This window comes from Meles meles, chromosome 6 (assembly GCF_922984935.1).
Source record: "Meles meles chromosome 6, mMelMel3.1 paternal haplotype, whole genome shotgun sequence".
Classification (NCBI taxonomy): Eukaryota; Metazoa; Chordata; class Mammalia; order Carnivora; family Mustelidae; genus Meles; species Meles meles.
The window spans coordinates 28,458,724-28,478,121 of NC_060071.1; the positions used below are offsets into that span (position 1 = coordinate 28,458,724).

At 39.7% G+C, this 19,398-nt stretch overlaps 1 protein-coding gene across 1 annotated transcript in view; it reads right to left on the reverse strand.

The window, feature by feature from the left end:
• The window catches only part of OCA2 (OCA2 melanosomal transmembrane protein), a 530,032-nt gene that overhangs the window by 385,694 nt on the left and 124,940 nt on the right, over positions 1-19,398 (reverse strand). The window lies entirely within an intron of this gene.

Consider the following 19,398-nt stretch of genomic DNA (forward strand, 5'->3'; position numbering starts at 1 on the left):
CAGAAATTCCACTCCAAGGAATTTACTCAAGAGAAATGAAAAATGTATGTCCAATTAAATTAATTAAAGGAGTCCATTAAACTGAAGTGGCTCCAACACCTTAGCAGCCTACATTAAGCAAACCAAAATCTAAGCCTGTAATAAATGCCTCAAGGCTAAGAAATTAAAATATAAGGACACCTCATCATAAACAGCCAACTAGACATCCCAAACATGGCAAACACTTAAGCTATAGATAATCAAATCATTTCCTTGCTATGTTTCCCTCTTTTCCCTGTATAAGTATTTCCCATAACTCCTGGTGGTAGAGCACTCCTAAGCACTCCCCGTTTGGCACTGCCCAATTCAAACCTATTTTGGTCAAATAAACTCTTAGAAATTTACTATACCTTGATTTATCTTTGAATAATTCATATAAAGCATAAATGTTCATAGCAACATTATTCAAAATAGACAAAAACTGGAAACATTCCAAATGTCGATCCATGGTAAGTGGATAAAGAAAAAGTATTATATGTTATAACATGGAACTACTGATACATGCTATGTTAAGAATGAATTGGGTAAATCTGAAGGGAAGAAAAAGCATGAGAGACTGTGGACTCTGAGAAATAAACTGAGGGTTTTGAAGGGGGGGGTGGGTGAGCCCGGTGGTGGGTATTAAGGAGGGCATGTATTGCATGGAGCACTGGGTGTGGTGCATAAACAATGAATCTTGGAACACTGGAAAAATTAAAATAAAATAAAATAAAATAATCATCCCAAAATGCATAATGCACAGTGAGAGAAATCAAACACAAAACACTGCATATTGTGTCATTCCATTAATATGAACTATCCAGAAAAGGTCAATTTAGAGAGAGACAAAAATACTGGGGTTGCCTAAGGCTGGAGGTAACAATAGAGACTGATTGCAAATGGGCCGAGGATGTCTTTATGGGGTGATGGAACATTCTAAAACTGTATCATGCTAATGGTTGCTTCTGTGGTCTGACTGTTTATGTCCTCCCAAAACTCATATGTTGAAATTCTAATTCCTAAAATGATATTAGAAGGTGGGTTTTTGGGAAGTCATGAGGTCATGAGGGCAGATTTCTCATTAATGGATTAGTGCCATTATAAAAGAGGATCCAGAGAGATCTCTTGCTTCTTCCACCGTGTAAGACCATGCTGGCACCTTGATCTTGCCTTCCATTCTCCAAAACTGTGAAATAAATGTCTTTCATTTATAAGCCACCCAGTTTGTGGCATTTTGCTATAGCAGGCCTAAGAAACGAGTACTGAAAAGTGGGGACACTGCTATAATACCTAAAAATGTGGAAGCAGCTTTGGAACTGGGTAATGGGTAGAGGGTGGAAGAGTATGGAAGGACACACCAGGAAAAGCCTACATTGCTACTAACAGACCATTAAAAGCAATTTTGGTGAGCGCTCAGAAAAGAAAGTCCTCAGAGAAGCCTCAGTCTTCATAGAGAATACCTAAGTGGTCACGAAGAAAATGTTGGTGGAAATATCAGTAAAGGCCATTCTGAGGAGGTCTCAGACAGAATGAGGAACATGTTATTGGACAATGGAGACAAGGTGATCCTTGTTATAAAGTGTCAAAGGACTTGGTTGAATTGTGTTTGTATCCTAGTTTGTGCAAGGTAGAACCCATAAGGAAAGAAATTAGCTAACTGGCTAAGGAGTTTTCTAAGCAAAAAGATTAAAAAGCTGCCTGGTTACTCTTCAGTGCTTGGAGTAAAATGAGAGAAGTGAGAAATGACTTAAAGATGGTACTGTTAATCAAAAAAGAAAGGGCACATGCATCCTAATGTTCATGCAGCAATGTCCACGATAGCCAAACTGGGATTGCAGATGAATGGATGAAGGAGATGTGGTCCATATATACAATGGAATATTACTCAACCATCAGAAAGGATGGATACTCACTATTTCATTGACATGGATGGAAGGGGAAGGGATTATGTTAAGTGAAATAAGTCAAGCAAAGACAATTATCACATGGTTTCATTCATTTATGGAATGTAAGGAATTAGCACAGAGGACATTAGGGGAAGGATGGGAAAACTGAAAGGAGGTGGGAATGATTAGAGGAGGAGATGAACCATAAGAGACTATGGACTCTGGGAAACAACCTGAGGGTTTCAGAGTGGACGGGAATGGGAGGATGGGGTGGCCTGGTGATGGTACTAAGGAAGGCATGTGCTTTAATCAGCACTGAGTATTATACACAAATAATGAATCATGGAACACTAACAAAAACTAATGAGGTACTGTATGGTGATTAATGTAACAATAAAAAATAAAATAAAATGTAAATTTAACATATTAAAAAAATACTAAGATTTACTTTGGAAAATAAGACCTCTAGTAAAGATATCCCTTCCCTTCTCACCTCAAAAGATAGATAAATAAATAAATAAGAAGTTGAACTTTAAAATTTGTACTTTTCAGGCTATCCAAACTGAAAAAAATGAGAAAGTTTATTTAGGAATGAACACAAAGGGCATGGCCAAATTTGGTAAGGTTATCAGTTTGGATCTGATGTCTCAACAGAAGCTAGGAGCTATTCATCAAGACAATGGGGAGAATAGTCAGCCATCTAAACAGAAGCCAAGACCTACCATCCAACACAGTGAAAGAACAGCCCAGAAAGTATTTCAGAGATCATCAGTGCTGCCCCTCCCATTTTAGACCCAGAGTACAAGGGCCTATATTGCCATGTAGGATTTCAAAGGGTGGGCTTGTGGTACTTGGCACTGCTTCACATTGTGGGCTCCAGTAGATCTGGTGTACTCAGCAATTCACAGGGTCATGGCTATCTCCACCTAGATTTTGAAGAAGGGAAACTCTGGAGCCTCAGTTTTGGACCCAGGCATAGGATCACCAAGAACACAAGATCACAGCAGAAAGCACTGGCTAGGGCAGTACCCAGAGTGGCTGTAGACCAACAGAACCACAGGCCTTTGATTCCAGGCAGCAGAATGGGGTGTGCCCAGCAAAGTCATGGGGGCAGGGCTACCCAAAACAGAAGGCAGAACCCTTAATTGTTTTGGATTTGCTGGGGACCTATCAATCCTTTCTTCTTTCCTATATCTCCCTTCTGGGATGGGGATATCTATCCTATGCTTATTCAACCATTGCATTTTGGAAGCACATAACATATTTGAGTTCACAGACTCAACATCTTTGGTTCAAAGCTGGGAGAAATTTGTTTTCAGATATACATTGACTCTCATCCAAATCTGATTTAGATGCTATTTAGATGAGACTTTGGACTTTAGACTTCTAAGTTAATGGTAGAATGAGTTAGGACTTACAGGGTTATTGAAATGAAATGAATTTTACATTTAAGAAGAAGATGAATTTTGAGAAGCCGGGGTAGAATTAATTATAGTCTGAATGTTTCTGTGTCCCCAAAACTGTGAGAAATAAATTTGTTGATGATGAGGCACCCAATCAGTGGTATTGCATTATAGCAGCCCAAACAAACTGAGATAGGTGCTAAGGGCTAGTGAACACAGCAGGGGGTACCTCTGTCCTCAGCACAGATGGACACTCAGGGCATTGAGACATGGAAGGGAGCACTTCTGCCCACCTGTCAGGGATTGCTGAAGTAAGAGCCACACCATCCCCTCACAGGACCCCTGGAGGAGGCTGCTGCCTCCAAAACGAAATGTGAATGATCCTGCTTCTTATTCACGAAACACCAAGGCACCACGTCCAGGCAGTGATAGACAACTGTGCTCAGGGAATGGCCAGGAAACTAAAGCCAACCATGCCCCCTCACAGAGCTCATGATCCACAGGGAACTAAACACAACCATGGGTCTGCACCTCAGAACAAGCTGGAGGGAGAACAGAGGGCAGATGTTTCTCCCACAGAGTCCAGAAGGGGCTTTAGGGCTAGAAACAATGAGATTTCCCAGCATATCTATGAGAATAGCTAAAATAAAAAGTAGGAACAACACCAAATGCTGGTGAGGATGCAGAGACTGGCTCACTCACATGTCGAGTGAGGAGTGTTGGTAGGAATGAAAATGGTCCAAAAAACTAAACATGCAACTACCTTATAACCCATCAATTCCATCCCACACTTTTTATCCCAGGGAAATGAAAACCCATGTTCACACAAACCCTGTACATGAATAATCATAGCAGCTTTATTTGTAACTGCCCCAAACTAGAAATAAGCCAGATGTCCTTCAAGAGGTGAGTGGTTAAACATCTACATCATGGTGAAAAGGTACAAACCACTGATAGAAGCAACATTCTTGAAATGATAAAATTACAGAAAAAGTGGGAAGATTAGTAATTGTCAGTGGGAAGGGTATTAGGAGGAATGGAAGGAATTGGTTGTGGATATAAAAGGGCAACATGAGGGGTTCTTGCGGGAATGGAGATATCCTGTATCGTGAATGGCTACATTAATATCCTGGTTGTGCTTTTCTACTATAGTTTTATAAAGAGGAACTGAATATGGTAGACCTATAATATGTCACTTTGGCATATTGATTATTTTTTTAACATCTTAATTTTATTTTATTTTTTTCAGTGTCCTAAGATTCATTGTTTATTCACCACACCCAGTGCTTCATGCAATATGTGCCCTCCTTAATATTATTTGAGAAACAGCTGTTACAAAAAAAGACACTGTAAACATTTTTTGTCCCCATGAAAAGAAAAAATAAATATATATCCTATGTGAAAGGTATTTCCCCTGTACTAGGAGGATAGATGCCATCCTCATCACCAGAAACAGGGAATTCAGGGCTAAGAAGGCTATGTAAACAGGACTTGTTACTTCACTGACTTACTACCCAAGCTCAAACCCTTTTCTCTTGACAATTCTTCAAAAATGTATTATTTTCTTGTCTAAAAGATATAAAAGCTGGCTACTTTGCTTATTTATTTGAGTTTCATATCTGGAGGGGGGCTCCTATATGTACAAAATTGGTTTCTATTCTCTTAGTAATCTACCTTCTGTCAACTTAATTAGCAAACCGTTATATAATGATGATAAAAAATATATCTTTTGTTATTTGGATGACCAACAATTGTTTCTCAGATATATCTAATCTTCATCCACAGTTCTTGAAAACATTTCAGAGTTATAAAAGTGAAATGAGATTAAAGAGTGCACTAGTGTTGATGAGCACCAGGTATTATACAGAACTGCTGAATCACTAAATTGTACACCTGAAACTAATATGACACTATATGTCAACTAGAAGTTAAATAAAAACTTGAAAAAAAAAGGAGTCCACATGTCATGATGAACACCAGGTGTTATATAGGAGTGTTGGATCACTATATTGTACACCAAAACTAATATTACACTGTATGTTAACTAACTGGAATTTAAATTGAAAATTTAAATAAGTAAATATAAATAAATTAATAAATAATAAAATGGGCGTCTTATTAAGGACAGTGACTTTTGCACCCACTCAAGGGCAGTGGTTGGTTGCCAGGAAGATCAACCATGTGACTAGAAGATTAAAACTATTAGTTTCACTCCCCAAACTCCAGAGAGGATAGAGGGGATGAATCAGCCAATAGCCAATGACTTATTTAATCGTGACTGTGTAATGAAGCCTCCATAAAAATCCAAAAGGATAGTTTTTGGTCCTTGTTTTCAGAGAACTTCCATTCTTGGGGAACCAGAACACTTTCACATACCATCAAGCTGGGCTCCAAGCTCCATGAGATCAGAAACTCTTTTCTTGGACACCTTGCCTTGTGTGTCTCTTCGCATTCTTTAATGCACTGGTAGATATAAGTAAGCATTTTCCTGAGTTTCGTGAGCCACTCCAGCAAATTAATCAAACCTAAGGAGGGAGTTGTTGGAACCTCGAATTTGTTGCCACTTGGTCAGAAGCCTGGAGCTTATGACTGGTTTCTGAAGTTGGGAGAGGACACTGAATGCTTAACCTGTGGATTTTATCAGTAGATAAAATAATGTCATAATTGAGTTAAGTTCTCAGACACCAGTAGGGTGTCTGACAATTGCTTAGTGTTGGCGGGGACTCCCATGCTAGAATTGACTCTGAGAACCCTAAAAGATTAGCCAAAGAATGTAGGCTAGAAAGAAGGGAAATGTCTCCCATCTCCACAGTTAAAAAATATTACCCTCAGGGGAAAGTGGATAAAGAGTACAAGGAATCACTGTATTTCTTTCAACTCTATGTGAATAGGCAGCTATGTAAGAATTAAAACTTTAATGAAAAAAAAAAAGGCCTGTTTCTCTCCTCCAAGACACTGCTAAACTTAAAACAAGAAGAGAATGTAGAATCCTATTCAGCATACCACTTAAATAAAAAAGCAAAAAAAAAAATTAAGAAAAAGAACATATGGGGTCAAATCAGATGACCCCAAGGATCCTTTTCATTCCAGAATTCCATGGCAATATCTTCCTAAATTTAGAAAGCTGAAATTAATGCCTTCGAAATATAAGAAGCTGTCACAATAAAATGCCCACTTTAATTGAAAAATAACAAGAATGCACTGCTCACTGCTCAAAGCACTGAAGACTCAGCAATAAAGAGACAGGAGTGCCGTGGCTGTGTGGCGCCCACTCCTTGTAAACAAGAAATGAGTGTTTGGTTAATAGAGTGAGTGAGGTTCTGGGCCAAAGGAGCCTGAAGGTATGACACAGTCAGAACACAGGACACCCAGAGAAGGAGGGGAGAGTCAGCTCTGAATAGGTGTCAGGGCCAAAAGGGGCTTTAGTGTCCGGGACAGAATGGAAGAAGAGGTGGGGCCAGAGTCAGGGCCAGGCAGTTGGGCCATGGTCAGGAGAGATTTGGGTTTAATTTCATATTTCTCATTCAAAACAAACCAACTACTTGCCCCCCAAAAATTGCATGTATTTCCTGCTTTGTATGTGTGTATATGAGAAAGAATAAAGAGCAGTGAGAAAGAATTATAGGAAAATGTTGCAGATCAACAAACTTCAAGACAGCATGGAGCCTTGAGTGAGTTCTAAGCAACCTGAGTGTATGTTAATTTCCCCTGTTTTTGTTTAATACAATGAGGCAGGTTGCCAAGAAGCAAAGCTCTTCTCCTTCTCACCATGGTTCCAAGGCAGGTTACATTTGTCTTATTTTTTCTATTTTTGAAAAGTATTACATAGAGCATTTTTCTAATTGGTCAAAAGTAGTTTTTAATACACTCTACATGAAAATCATTGAAAGCTGCATGAAAGATAATAAAGCACCGTACACAATTTCATGAAGTCTGTACAAAAATGCATGCTGTTTCAGAGGTTTCAAATCATTTTAGAAACAGCTTTCATGAACAACAACATATCTCTATTTTTTGCCTGCTATGTGTGATATATTACAGAAACCTAAAATTAAGTTCAAAATCTACATTGAAATGCAACTTTTCTCAAAAGTGCTCACAGAGATCACTTTTATGTGAAGCAATACCTTTTTAACTATCATTTTTACAAATAACACAGGCAAAGTTGTTTCAAAAATGTCAATAAACTATTCTGGGCAATGCAGGTTCCAACAACCTTGACAGGTGTCATACTAATCGCAGAGCCTCTGTTAGTATAGACAACCACTTTCAATGTATTATGAAGTAGAATGCATGGGTGATGATAAAATTGCACTTTAACTACATTCCTTATGATCTCATTAAGGGCTTAAATCAGTTATATTCTGTTATGTCAGTTATTCTACTACATTAAAAAATACTACATATTTTGTTATTATGACAGTGTAGTCTTATACTAGTGCAAGAAGGAAGAAAAGAGAAAGGAGAAGAATGAGAAGATAAGATAGAGGGAGGAAGGAGGGGGGAAAGAAAGACAGAGAAAGTGACACTATCAAAGTACACCACAGTGATCCATGTATTCATCAGAACCAGTGTTTTGGAACCTAAACATTATCCTCACTTTGAATCACCGTTCTCTCTCTTCTACCTCACCCTGTCCTCAGTCTAACCACATTGGGCTGGAATGATCAGGCACTCAGAACAAGCCATGACCTCTCACCCTGCACCCCACTTGTGAGGCTCCCTTCTCACTAGCAGCACTTTCAGCCAATGCTCTACTGAGTCTCACATGACACAGAAGATGGATGGAACATTAAGTGTGTTCCAAAGATCTTGAGTTCCCGGAAGTGTTGATAATCTTAGCTCAACAGAAGACCTCGTGGGCCAACAGGCATGGGAGATGCTGGTTAAACATAGATTCACATATGCCTCTCTACAATGTTTCCAAAACCAAAATTACTACTGGGATTCCCCTCTCAAGATGCATCCAGAAGAAAGATGAAAGAACATGCACCCTGGGAGGGACCACAGGCTATCTAGGAGTCAGTACCCAGCCCCACTAATCCACTGAGGCCACACAAGCAGGCATGACAAACGCTGATCTGAGCAGAGCTTCAGGTGTGCTGTGCAGACAAGAGTCCTCTCATCAAGTCCCAGCTGAGCAGAAAGCAGTGGGTTGTAAGTCACTGGGATGTTTGAGTGAACTGTGGACACAGAAAATGTTGACTAATTTGGAAATGCATCCAGAAGTAGGACACTACAGATATAAAAGCCTAAAATACATAGCAAGGCTTTCAAGGCTGGGAAGTAGTCTATAAAAGACTTGACATCAAATGTGATAGAAAATAGCAACTCAACGTATTCGGTAGAAAATCTTTAATAAGAGGGTCACCTGTGATAGGTAAGATGCCAAAAATGTACAGATGAGCTTGGAGGTTTGGGCACATGGCTGAGGCAGCTGCTAAAACACAGAAGCTGTGAAGTATGAGGTGAATGCTGGAACAAGAGGTTGTGTGGTATGAGGTGGATGATGGAAAAGGGGGCTATGAGGTAAGAGGTGGGTGCTGGAACATGGGATTGTGAGATGTGATGGGGGATGTGAGGTGGATGCTAGAACATGGGGCTGTGAGGTGAGAGGTGGGTGCTGGATATGGGGCTGTGAGGTGTGAGGTGCTGCTGGAACATGGAGGGGTGTGAGGTGTGAGGTGGATGCTGAAACATGGAGAGGTGTGAGGTGGGTGCTGGAACATGGGGGTGTGAGGTGTGAGGTGAATGCTGAAATATGGAGAGGTGTGAGGTGGGTGCTGGAACATGGGGGGTGTGAGGTGCAAAGTGGATGCTGGAACATGAGTTTTGAGGTGTGAGGTGGATGGTGGAATGGGCTTTTAGGCAACCCACTGAGTAGGTTCCCTGTAGGCCTGTGGATTTCCTCACAGTGCCCTCCCAGAGTGAAAGGTGGGTTGTATGTCATCCCCATCTCGCAGTGGTTCTCAATGTGAATGAAAGAGAATTTGCACTCAAAGTCTGTAGCTCTTGGATTGGACCAGGAGGCTGGAAAAGGTGAAAACTTTAGGGCATCTTGGGAGAAGTATATTTGGGTGCTGAGGTAAACATTGTGACTGGTGGGTGAACTGAGGTGGATTGTATTATATGCTCCTAATCATCACCCCTGACTCCAGGACATTACCCTACTTTGTCAGATAGCATGTGATCTGATGGGAGCAATCTACTACCTAGCACCCTGCCTCCAATATTTAGTTTTTTCTGCCCTTAATGTGTATGTTGTCAGTCCTGGCTGCTTGTTCTTGCTGATATCTTACCATTATTGTTATGTATATGGTATATTCCCTTTGCAAGGCCCATCATGCACTATGTGACCCAAGGAGAATGTATATGTACAAATCATGTATTTTCTCTTTAGGTATTTTCTCTTTAGGTACCCAAATAGTACCGAGTTAATTTTCTGGCATGGCTTATGTACCACAAAATTATAGATCCTCGAGATTAAAGGCACCTCAAGATGTCATCTGGTATGGTCTTCAAGCATATAAAACATACTAACTCTGACTTTAGAACTAAAGTTCCACAGCTGCAGGCTGTGAACATATAGTCATGTGAAGGTCAACCCAATCACCAATTGATCCTGTGTTGCCTAGGAAGACAGGTTGAGTTTCTCCTCAAAAAGGAAAATAAGAATAATTGTGTTACTGAATTTTCAGTGCTAAGTTCATAAGGTAAAAAATCCTATTGCATATTGCAAACATTTCTGCTAAGAAACTACATAAGCTTGGCTACCACAGTAAAAGAAAACGTGCCATTTGTTAACTCTTCTAGCCTTAGAGAACCACAAAAGTTGGCCACAACTCCCCAAATACATTTAAAGAATTAGGATGTTACCAAACCTTTTTTTTTCATGTGAATATATCTTAAAGGTTGAAATAAAGATTAGAAAAGCACATTGTTTGAAGTTTCCCACAACTTCCTTGCAACATTTTTCCAAAATGAGTGGTCTCTGGCCACACATCATCAAATGGACATTATTTCCAGGGCAAGATGAAAATACCATATTAGGTATGTCTACTTCCTTTTTCACAGCTCTCAAAGAATCCAGGCATACACAGGTGGTCTCAACTGTTTCCACCACCTTCCCATACTGTCCTCCTGCGTTGGAGGACAAGCAATGCTACAGAGTTGATCTGGAATCAGAAATGCCAACACAGCCCAAGTGGGGCGTGGCTTGAACCCTGTTCTGCCTCAGAGATGCATGAACACACCTAAGCTGGGGATTTTGGTTTAGCAACATAGAGCCACCTGCCAAACTGTGAGACTAAGGTGGGAACACAGTGCTTGATCTTGAAAAGAAAGTGGTTTTACTGAATTTTGTGTGAAGTGTCCATAACGCTCAAACCTCAAATGCAGTGATGGGACTGACCTAAGTGAGGTGGCAGCCCCCCAAACAAGGAACAACAAGGTGGGTCTCAATGACTCCAGCCAGATGCATGCTTCAGGCACAACTATCTGCCTCTTCTGCACATGGGAGACTCTGGAAAGGAGGAAAATTCATGAGAGCACCGGGTGACATGGGGGATGGGCGGCAAGAAGAGCAGACACCCTCATTGTCAGGCCTACCCAATTCTATGAGGATGGTGCTGTCACCCTGAGAAGCTCTGAAATCACACGTCCTTCCTGGCTCACTCTGGCCCAGGTGCACCAGGTAAGGCCCACAGGACCCAGGCCACCACCAACTCCACCCAACTCTGCTCAGCAAGCACACCCCCTTCCATTCTTTTCAGAATTTCTTAAGCAAACTTCAAGCAGAGAAAGTCAATTATCATATGGTTTCACTTACTTGTGAAGCATAAGGAATAACATGGAGGACATAAGGAGAAGGAAATAAGAAGTGAATTGGGGAAATAAGGGGGGAGATGAAGCATGAGAGACTGTGGACTCTGAGAAACAAACTGAGGGTTTTGGAGGGGATGGGAGAGCGAGGATGGGTGAGCCTGGTGGTGGGTATTAAGGAGGGCACATATTGCATAGAGCACTGGGTGTGTTGCATAAATAATGAATCTTGGAACACTGGAAAAACAAAGTAAAATAAATTAAAATTTAAAAAGTTAAAAAAAAAAGGTTCACATGGACATTTGCAGAAAAGCATGTGTGAGCTTGGAGAAGACTCTAGAACAGTGATGGATGCTGGAAATTCCCTCTGATGGCAGTGCCAATACTTAAGAACTGGGAACAGCCAGGGCTTCCCCAAAGCACGACACCAGCTTAGCAAGAGTCATTATATTCTCTCTAGTTATGAGAGAACCAAACTCAACAGGCTCTGACACTGAAGTTCAATTGCACCATTCCTTCCAGTAGGGGGTCGATTGCCTACATTTTCAGTTGACCTTTTAATGCCTACACAGCCACACTGCATGGGCCCAGCAGGCCTCTTCTCACTGTGGTCCCTCAGTAACCCAGGGTGCCTCACACACACCATCACTAAAGCAAGAAGAAGGGGGAGTTGCTCTGCTGATAACCCAACAACCAGGCATAAGGCAAGACCATGTCTTACCTCAGAGGGGAGGGTGGTCAGCCCACCATGCACTGAAGGACCAGAGTACATTCACATCATGGGACAGAAGGATGAAGGCCAACCACCTATATAAAATGGCCACATCTTCTTCCTAAGAGACAAGGGAGGGTGGGAAGAAGACCCACCTGGCAGCCAGTGCCACCAGTAACAATATCAGAACAAACATAGAGGAAAGCCTGGCCCTGGCCCAGCAGGGGAGCTGTTATGACCTGAGCTACAAGGAAACACAGAACTATAATTGAGTACAACCAGGAAAACAACACATGAACAAAATGAGAAATTTAACAAATGGATAAGAAATCATAAAAAATAACCAAACAAATTCTGGAGCTGAATGAAATGAAATGAAAAATGCAACAGAGAACATCAGCAGCAGGGTAGATCAAGTGGAAGATAAAATAAGTGATCTAGACAACAGAAACTTTGAAATGAACCAAACTGAGTAGAACACAGAGAAAAGAATGAAAAAGAGCAAAGAAAACCTACATGATCTATGAAACTGCACCAAACATTCAAATAGAGTAATTGGGGCTCCTGAAGAAGAAAGAGAAGGGGGGAATAAAGTTTACTTGAAGAAATAGCTGAGCCAAACCTGGAGAGAGATTTGGACATCTCAATGCAAAAGAACTTCTCTAGGATACATTATAATGTACAAGGTATAAAGTGTAATGTACAATGTAACGAAAATTCAAAGATTAAAGAAAATTCTAAAAGCTGTGAGAGAAAAAAAGATTGTAACCTATAAAGGACTCCCTTAGGCTTTCAGAGGATCTCTCAACAGAAACACTGCAGGCCAGGAGAGAGAATAATGACATATTCAAAGTGTTAAAAGATATGAAAGAGAAACAAAAGCCAAAACAAAAGCTGAAGGAATTCATCACTATTAGACCTGCCTTGCAAAAAATGCTAAAAATAGTTCTTCAATAATAACAAAAAACAATCTGATTTTATACACAACTAATGAATCATTGAACACTACATCAAAAACCAATAGTGTACTATATGTTGCCTAATTGAACATTAAAAAAAGACAAAACCCTGATTTTAAAATGGGCAGAGGAGCTGAGTAGACATTTTTCCAAAGACATGCAAATGGCCAAAAAGCACATGGAAAAGGATGTTCAACATCACTAATCATTTAGGAAGTGCAAATCAAAAACCACCTTACACCTTTTAAGGAACACTTGTGCACTATTGGTGAGACTGTAAATTGGTTCATCCACTATGGAAAATAGTATGAAAGATCCATAAAAAAATAAAAATAGAACTATCACAGGATCCAGCAATTCCCCTTATGAGTATATAACCAAAAGAAATAAAAATAAGAGTGGAGGAAGCAAGATGGCAGAGGAGTAGCAGACTGAATTATCATTAGGTCCCAGGAGTTCATCTAGATAGCGATCAAACCATTCTAAACACCTACAAACTCAAAGGAGATAGAAAAGAAGAGCAGCAACTCTAGGAACAGAAAATTGACCACCTTCTGGAAGGTAGGATGTGTGGAGAAGTGAATCTGAACCCATGAGAAGAGAGACCGTGGGGGGAGGGGCCAGCTTCTGGCCAGCGGAGAAGCAGCAGAGCACAAAATCAGAACGTTTAAGAGTCTACTCCACTGAGGGACATCACCCCAGAGGCTAAGCAGGGGTGGATGTCTCATGGGGACATTGTGGTCTCAGGACCTGCAGGGTCACAGAAAGACTAGGGGTCTACAGTAGAGCTGCCAAGTATCAGAGCAGGGAAACTGGCTACAGAGATGGAGATGAGAAATGTGCACTCTCAGCTTGGGGTTACCTTAAACTATGATCCAAGGCAAAGTTGGGCCACTGCTCTTAGATCAGGGACCACAAAAGTGGGAGATCCAGAGAGACCCCCTTCTTCCTCCTTTGGGAGGAGAGGCACAGGAGTCCACAGCAGGAATCTGCTGGGTTTGGAGACTCCAAACGGGGCTGTGTGCCAAAGATAGAAATGCTCCACCACAGGCCAGGTGAGCTCAGAGTGCAGTTGGAAACCAGGGAGATAGAAGGGATTGACTGCTTCTCTCTGAGAGCACACAGAGGAGTGGGGCCTCGAGCTCTCGGCTCCTCTGGGCTGAAGATTCAGAGGCTGCCACTTTCATTCCCATCCTCCAAAGCTCTACAGAAAGTGTTCAGGGAACAAAAGCTACCAAGAGCAAACCTGAGCAGATTACTTAGCCTGGCCTCTGGCAAGGGTGGTACAATTCCACCTCTACAAGGACATTTGAGAATCACTGCAATCGGCCCCTCACCCAGATCAGCAAGAACATCCAGCCAAGACCAAGTTCATCGATCAAGGAGAAATGCAGAACTCCAGAGCTAGGGGAAAGCAATGTATAAAATTCATGGCTTTTTCCCCATGATCCTTTAGTCTTGCAAAATTAAATTCTTTTAATTTTTTTCTTATTCTATTTTTTAAACTTTTTCTCTTTCCTCTTAAAACATTATTTAGCTATTTTATCTTAACAATACTTTTTTTAAATCTTTCTAAATTCTCATTGTTATAGTCATATTTTATCCCTTCATTATATTTAACATTATTTTTGTATATATGTAGGGGTTTTTTTCTTTAAAATTTTGGGATACAATTTCTTCTAATAGATCAAAATATACCCTAAATATAGCACAAGACTTTGTTCTATTTTCCAGCTTGATCACATTCTCTCCTCTGTTTTTTTTTTTCTTTTTCTAACCAACTTATCTTATTAATTCCTTTTTTAGAATCTTTTTTAAATTTTCATCTTTACAGTCATATTCTATCCTTTCATCTTGTTTACCCTTATATTTGTATATACATAAGTTTTTCTTTTTTTAATATTATTATTTTTTTCTTGAAACATATGGTATATATATATTTTTTTTTACTTCTTTTCAGTGTAACAGTATTCATTGTTTTTGCACCACACCCAGTGCTCCATGCAATATGTGCCCTCCCTATTACCCACCACCTGGTTCTCCCAACCTCTCACCCCCGACCCTTCAAAACCGTCACATTGTTTTTCAGAGTCCATTTTGGAACTTCATCAAGATCAAAAGCTTCTGCACAGCAAAGGAAAACAGTCAACAAAACAAAGTTTTTCTTTTTTTTAAATTTTGGGAGGTAGCTTCTTCTAAGAGACCTGAATACACCCAAAATCAAGTGGGTGCCTCTGTACAATTCATCAGTCTAATATATACTTATTTTAATTTTTTTTTTAATTTACCCCCAACTTCTCCCCCCAGGTATGGGTCTCTTCTGATTTGGCTAGTGTATATTTTTCTGGGATCTTTGCCACACTTTTAATATTTTATTCTCTCATTCATATGTTCTTATCTGGATAAAATGACAAGGCAGAAAAACTCACACACATACACACAAAAAAAAAAGAACAAAGAGGCAGTACCAATGGCTAGATACCCTAATCAATATGCACATTGCTAATATGTCAAAACTAGAGTTCAGAATGAGGCTTATCAAGGTGCTAGTTGACCTCAAAAAAGACATGGAAGATATTAGGAAATCCCTTTCTGGAGAAATAAAATCCCTTTCTGGAGAAATAAAAGAACTAAAACCTAACCAAGTTGAAATCAAAAAAGCTATTAATGAGATGCAATCAAAAATGGGGGCTCTCACTGCAAGGGTAAAAGAGGCAGAAGAGAGAATTTGTGATAAATAAGACCAAATGATGGACATAAAACTGAGCGAAAGAGAGAAAAACAACTAATGGACATGAGGGAGAATTCAAGACATAAAGGATACCATAAGATGAAACAATATGAGAATAATTGGGATCCCAGAAGAAGAAAGAGAGGGGCAGAAGGTATATTGGAGCAAATTATAGTAGAGAATTTCCCTAAGGGAACAAGCATCAAAATCCAGGAGATACAGAGAACTCCCTTCAAAATCAATAAAAATAGGTGCACACTCTGTCAACTATTAGTAAAACTTACAAGTCTTACTGACAAAGAGAAAATCCTAAAAGCCAGCTCTGGACAAGAAGTCTGTAACATACAATGGTAAAAATATTAGATTGGCAGCAGACTTATCCACAAAGACCTGGAAGGCCAGAAAGAACTGGCATGATATATTCAGAGCACTAAACAAGAAAAATATGCAGCCAAGAATACTGTCTCCAGCTAGGCTATTATTGAAAATAGAAGGAGAAATAAAAAGATTCCAGGACAAACAAAACTTAAAAGAATTTGCAAACACCAAACCAGCCCTACAGGAAATATTGAAAGGAGTCCTCTAAGCAAAGAGAAAGCCTAAAAGTAGTAGACCAGAAAGGAATAGAGACAATATAGAGTAACAGTCACCTTACAGACAATACAATGGTACTGAAATCATATCTTTCAATAGTTACCCTGAATGTAAATGGGCTAAATGCCCCAATCAAAAGACACAGGGTATCAGAATGGATAAAAAAACAAAAGCCATCCATATGCTGTCTACAAGATACTCATTCTAGATTCAAAGACAACTCAAGATTTAAAGGGAGAGGGTGGAAAACAATTTACCATGCTAATGGACATCAAGAGAAAGCTGGGGTGGCAATCCTTATATCAGATCAATTAGATTTTAAGCCAAAGACTATAATAAGAGATGAGGAAGGACACTATATCATACTCAAAGGGTCTGTCTAACAAGAAGATCTCACAATTTTAAATATCTATGTCCCTAACATGGGAGCAACCAATTATATAAACCAATTAATAATAAAATCAAAGAAACACATCAATAATAATACAACAAAAGTAAGGCATTTTAACACCCCCTCACTGAAATGGACAGATCATCTAAGCAAAAGATCAACAAGGAAATAAAGGCCTTAAGACACACTGGACCAAAAGGACATCACAGATATATTCAGAACATTTCATCCCAAAGCAACAGAATACACATTCTTCTCTAGTGATTGTGGAACATTCTCCAGAATAGATCACATCCTGGGTCACGAATCAGATCTCAACTGGTACCAAGACATTGGGATCATTCCCTGCATATATTCAAGACCACAATGCTCTGAAGCTAGAACTCAATCACAAGAGGAAAGTCGGAAAGAACTCAAATACATAGAGGCTATGGAGCATCCTACTAAAGAATGAATGGGTCAATCAGGAAATTAAAGAATCGAAAAAATTCATGGAAACAAATGAAAATGAAAACACAACTGTTCAAAATCTTTGGGATACAGCAAAGGCAGTCCTCAGAGGAAAGTACATGGCAATACAAGCCTTTCTCAAGAAACAAGAAAGGTCTCAAGTACACAACTTAACCCTACACCTTAAGGACCTGGAGAAAGAACAGCAAAGAAAGCCTAAACCCATCAGGAAAAGAGAAATCATAAAGATCAGAGCAGAAATCAATGAAATAGAAACCAAAAGAACAATAAAATAAATCAATGAAACTAGGAGCTGGTTCTTTGAAAGAATTAATAAGATTGATAAACCCCTGGCCAGACTTATCAAAAAGAAAAGAGAAAGGACCCAGATAAATGAAATCATGAATGAAAGAGGAGAGATCACAACCAACTCCAAAGAAATACAAACAATTTTAAGAACATATTATGAGCAACTATACATCAGCAAATTTGACAATGTGGAAGAAATGGATGCATTCCTAGAGACATATAAACTACCACAACTGAACCAGGAAGAAATAGAAAACCTGAACAGACCATAACCAGCAAGGAGATTGAAGCAGTCTTCAAAAATGTCCCAACAAACAAGGGCCCAGGGCCATATGGCTTCCCAGGGGAATTCTACCAAACATTTAAAGAAGAATTAATAGGTATTATCCTGAAACTGTTCCAAAAAATAGAAATGGAAGGAAAACTTCCCAACTCATTTTATGAGGCCAGCATTATCTTGATCCCCAAACCAGACAAACACCCCTCAAAAAGGAGAATCACAGACCAATATCCTTGATGAACGCAGATGCAAAAATTCTCACCAAAATACTAGCCAATAGGATCCAACTGTACATTAAAAGAATTATTCATGGGGCGCCTGGGTGGCTCAGTGGGTTAAAGCCTCTGCCTTTGGCTCAGGTCATGATCCCAGGGTCCTGGGATCGAGCCCCACATCGGGCTCTCTGCTCCGCAGGGAGCCTGCTTCCTCCTCTCTCTCTGCCTGCCTCTCTGCCTAGTTGTGATTTCTCTCTGTCAAATAAATAAAATATTTAAAAAAAAAAAAAGAGTTATTCACCACGACCAAGTGGGATTTATTCCTGGGCTGCAAGGTTGGTTCAACATCTTCAAATCAGTCAATATGATACAATACATTAATAAAAGAAAGAACAAGAACCATATGATACTCCCAATAGATGCTAAAAAAGCATTTGACAAAGTACAGCATCCTTTCTTGATCAAAACTCTTCAAAGTGTAGGGATAGAGGGCACATACCTCAATATCATCAAAGCCACCTATGAAAAACCCACTGCAAATATCATTCTCAATGGGGAAAAACTGAGAGCTTTTCCCCTAAGGTCAGGAACATGACAGGGATGTCCACTATCACCACTGTTACTCAACATAGTGCAAGAAGTCCTAGCTTCAGCAATCAGACAACAAAAAGAAATAAAAGGCATCCAAATCAGCAAAGAAGTCATCAAACTCTCACTCTTTGATGATATGATACTTTATATGGAAAACGCAAAAGACTCCACTGCTAGAGTTCATACAGGAATTCAGTAAAGTGTCAGGATATAAAATCAATGCACAGAAATCAGTTGCATTTCTACACACCAAGAGCAAGAGAGAAAAAAGAGAAATTAAGGACTTGATCCCATTTACAATTGCACCCAAAACCATAAGAAACCTAGGAATAAACCTAACCAAAGAGGCAAAGACTCTGTACTCAGAAAATTATAAAGTACACATGAAAGAAATTGAGGAAGACACAAAGAAATGGAAAAATGTTCCATGCTCATGGATTGGAAGAACAAATATTGTGAAAATGTCTATGTTACCTAAAGTAATCCACACGTTTAATGCATTCCTTATAAAAATATGTAAAAATATCATCAATTTTTTCCAAGAAATGGAACAAATAATCCTAAAATTTATATGGAACCAGAAGAGACCCCAAATAGCCAGAGGAATGTTGAAAAAGAAAGCCAAAGTTGGTGGCATCACAATTCCGGACTTCAAGCTCTATTGCAAAGCTGTCATCAAGTCACTATGGTACAGGCACAAAAATAAACACATAGATCAATGGAAGAGAATAGAGAGCCCTGAAATAGACCCTCAACTCTATGGTCAACTATTCTTCAACAAAGCAGAAAAGAATGTCCAATGGAGAAAAAAAAAACAGTATGTTCAACAAATGGTGTTGGGAAAATTGGACAGCCACATGCAGAAGAATGAAACTGGACCATTTCCTTACACCATGCACAAAAATAGACTCAAAATGGATGAAGGACCTCAATGTGAGAAAGGAATCCAACAAAATCCTTAAGAAGAACACAGGCAGCAACCTCTTTGATCTCAGCCACAACTACTTCTTCCTAGAAAAATCACCAAATGCAAGGAAA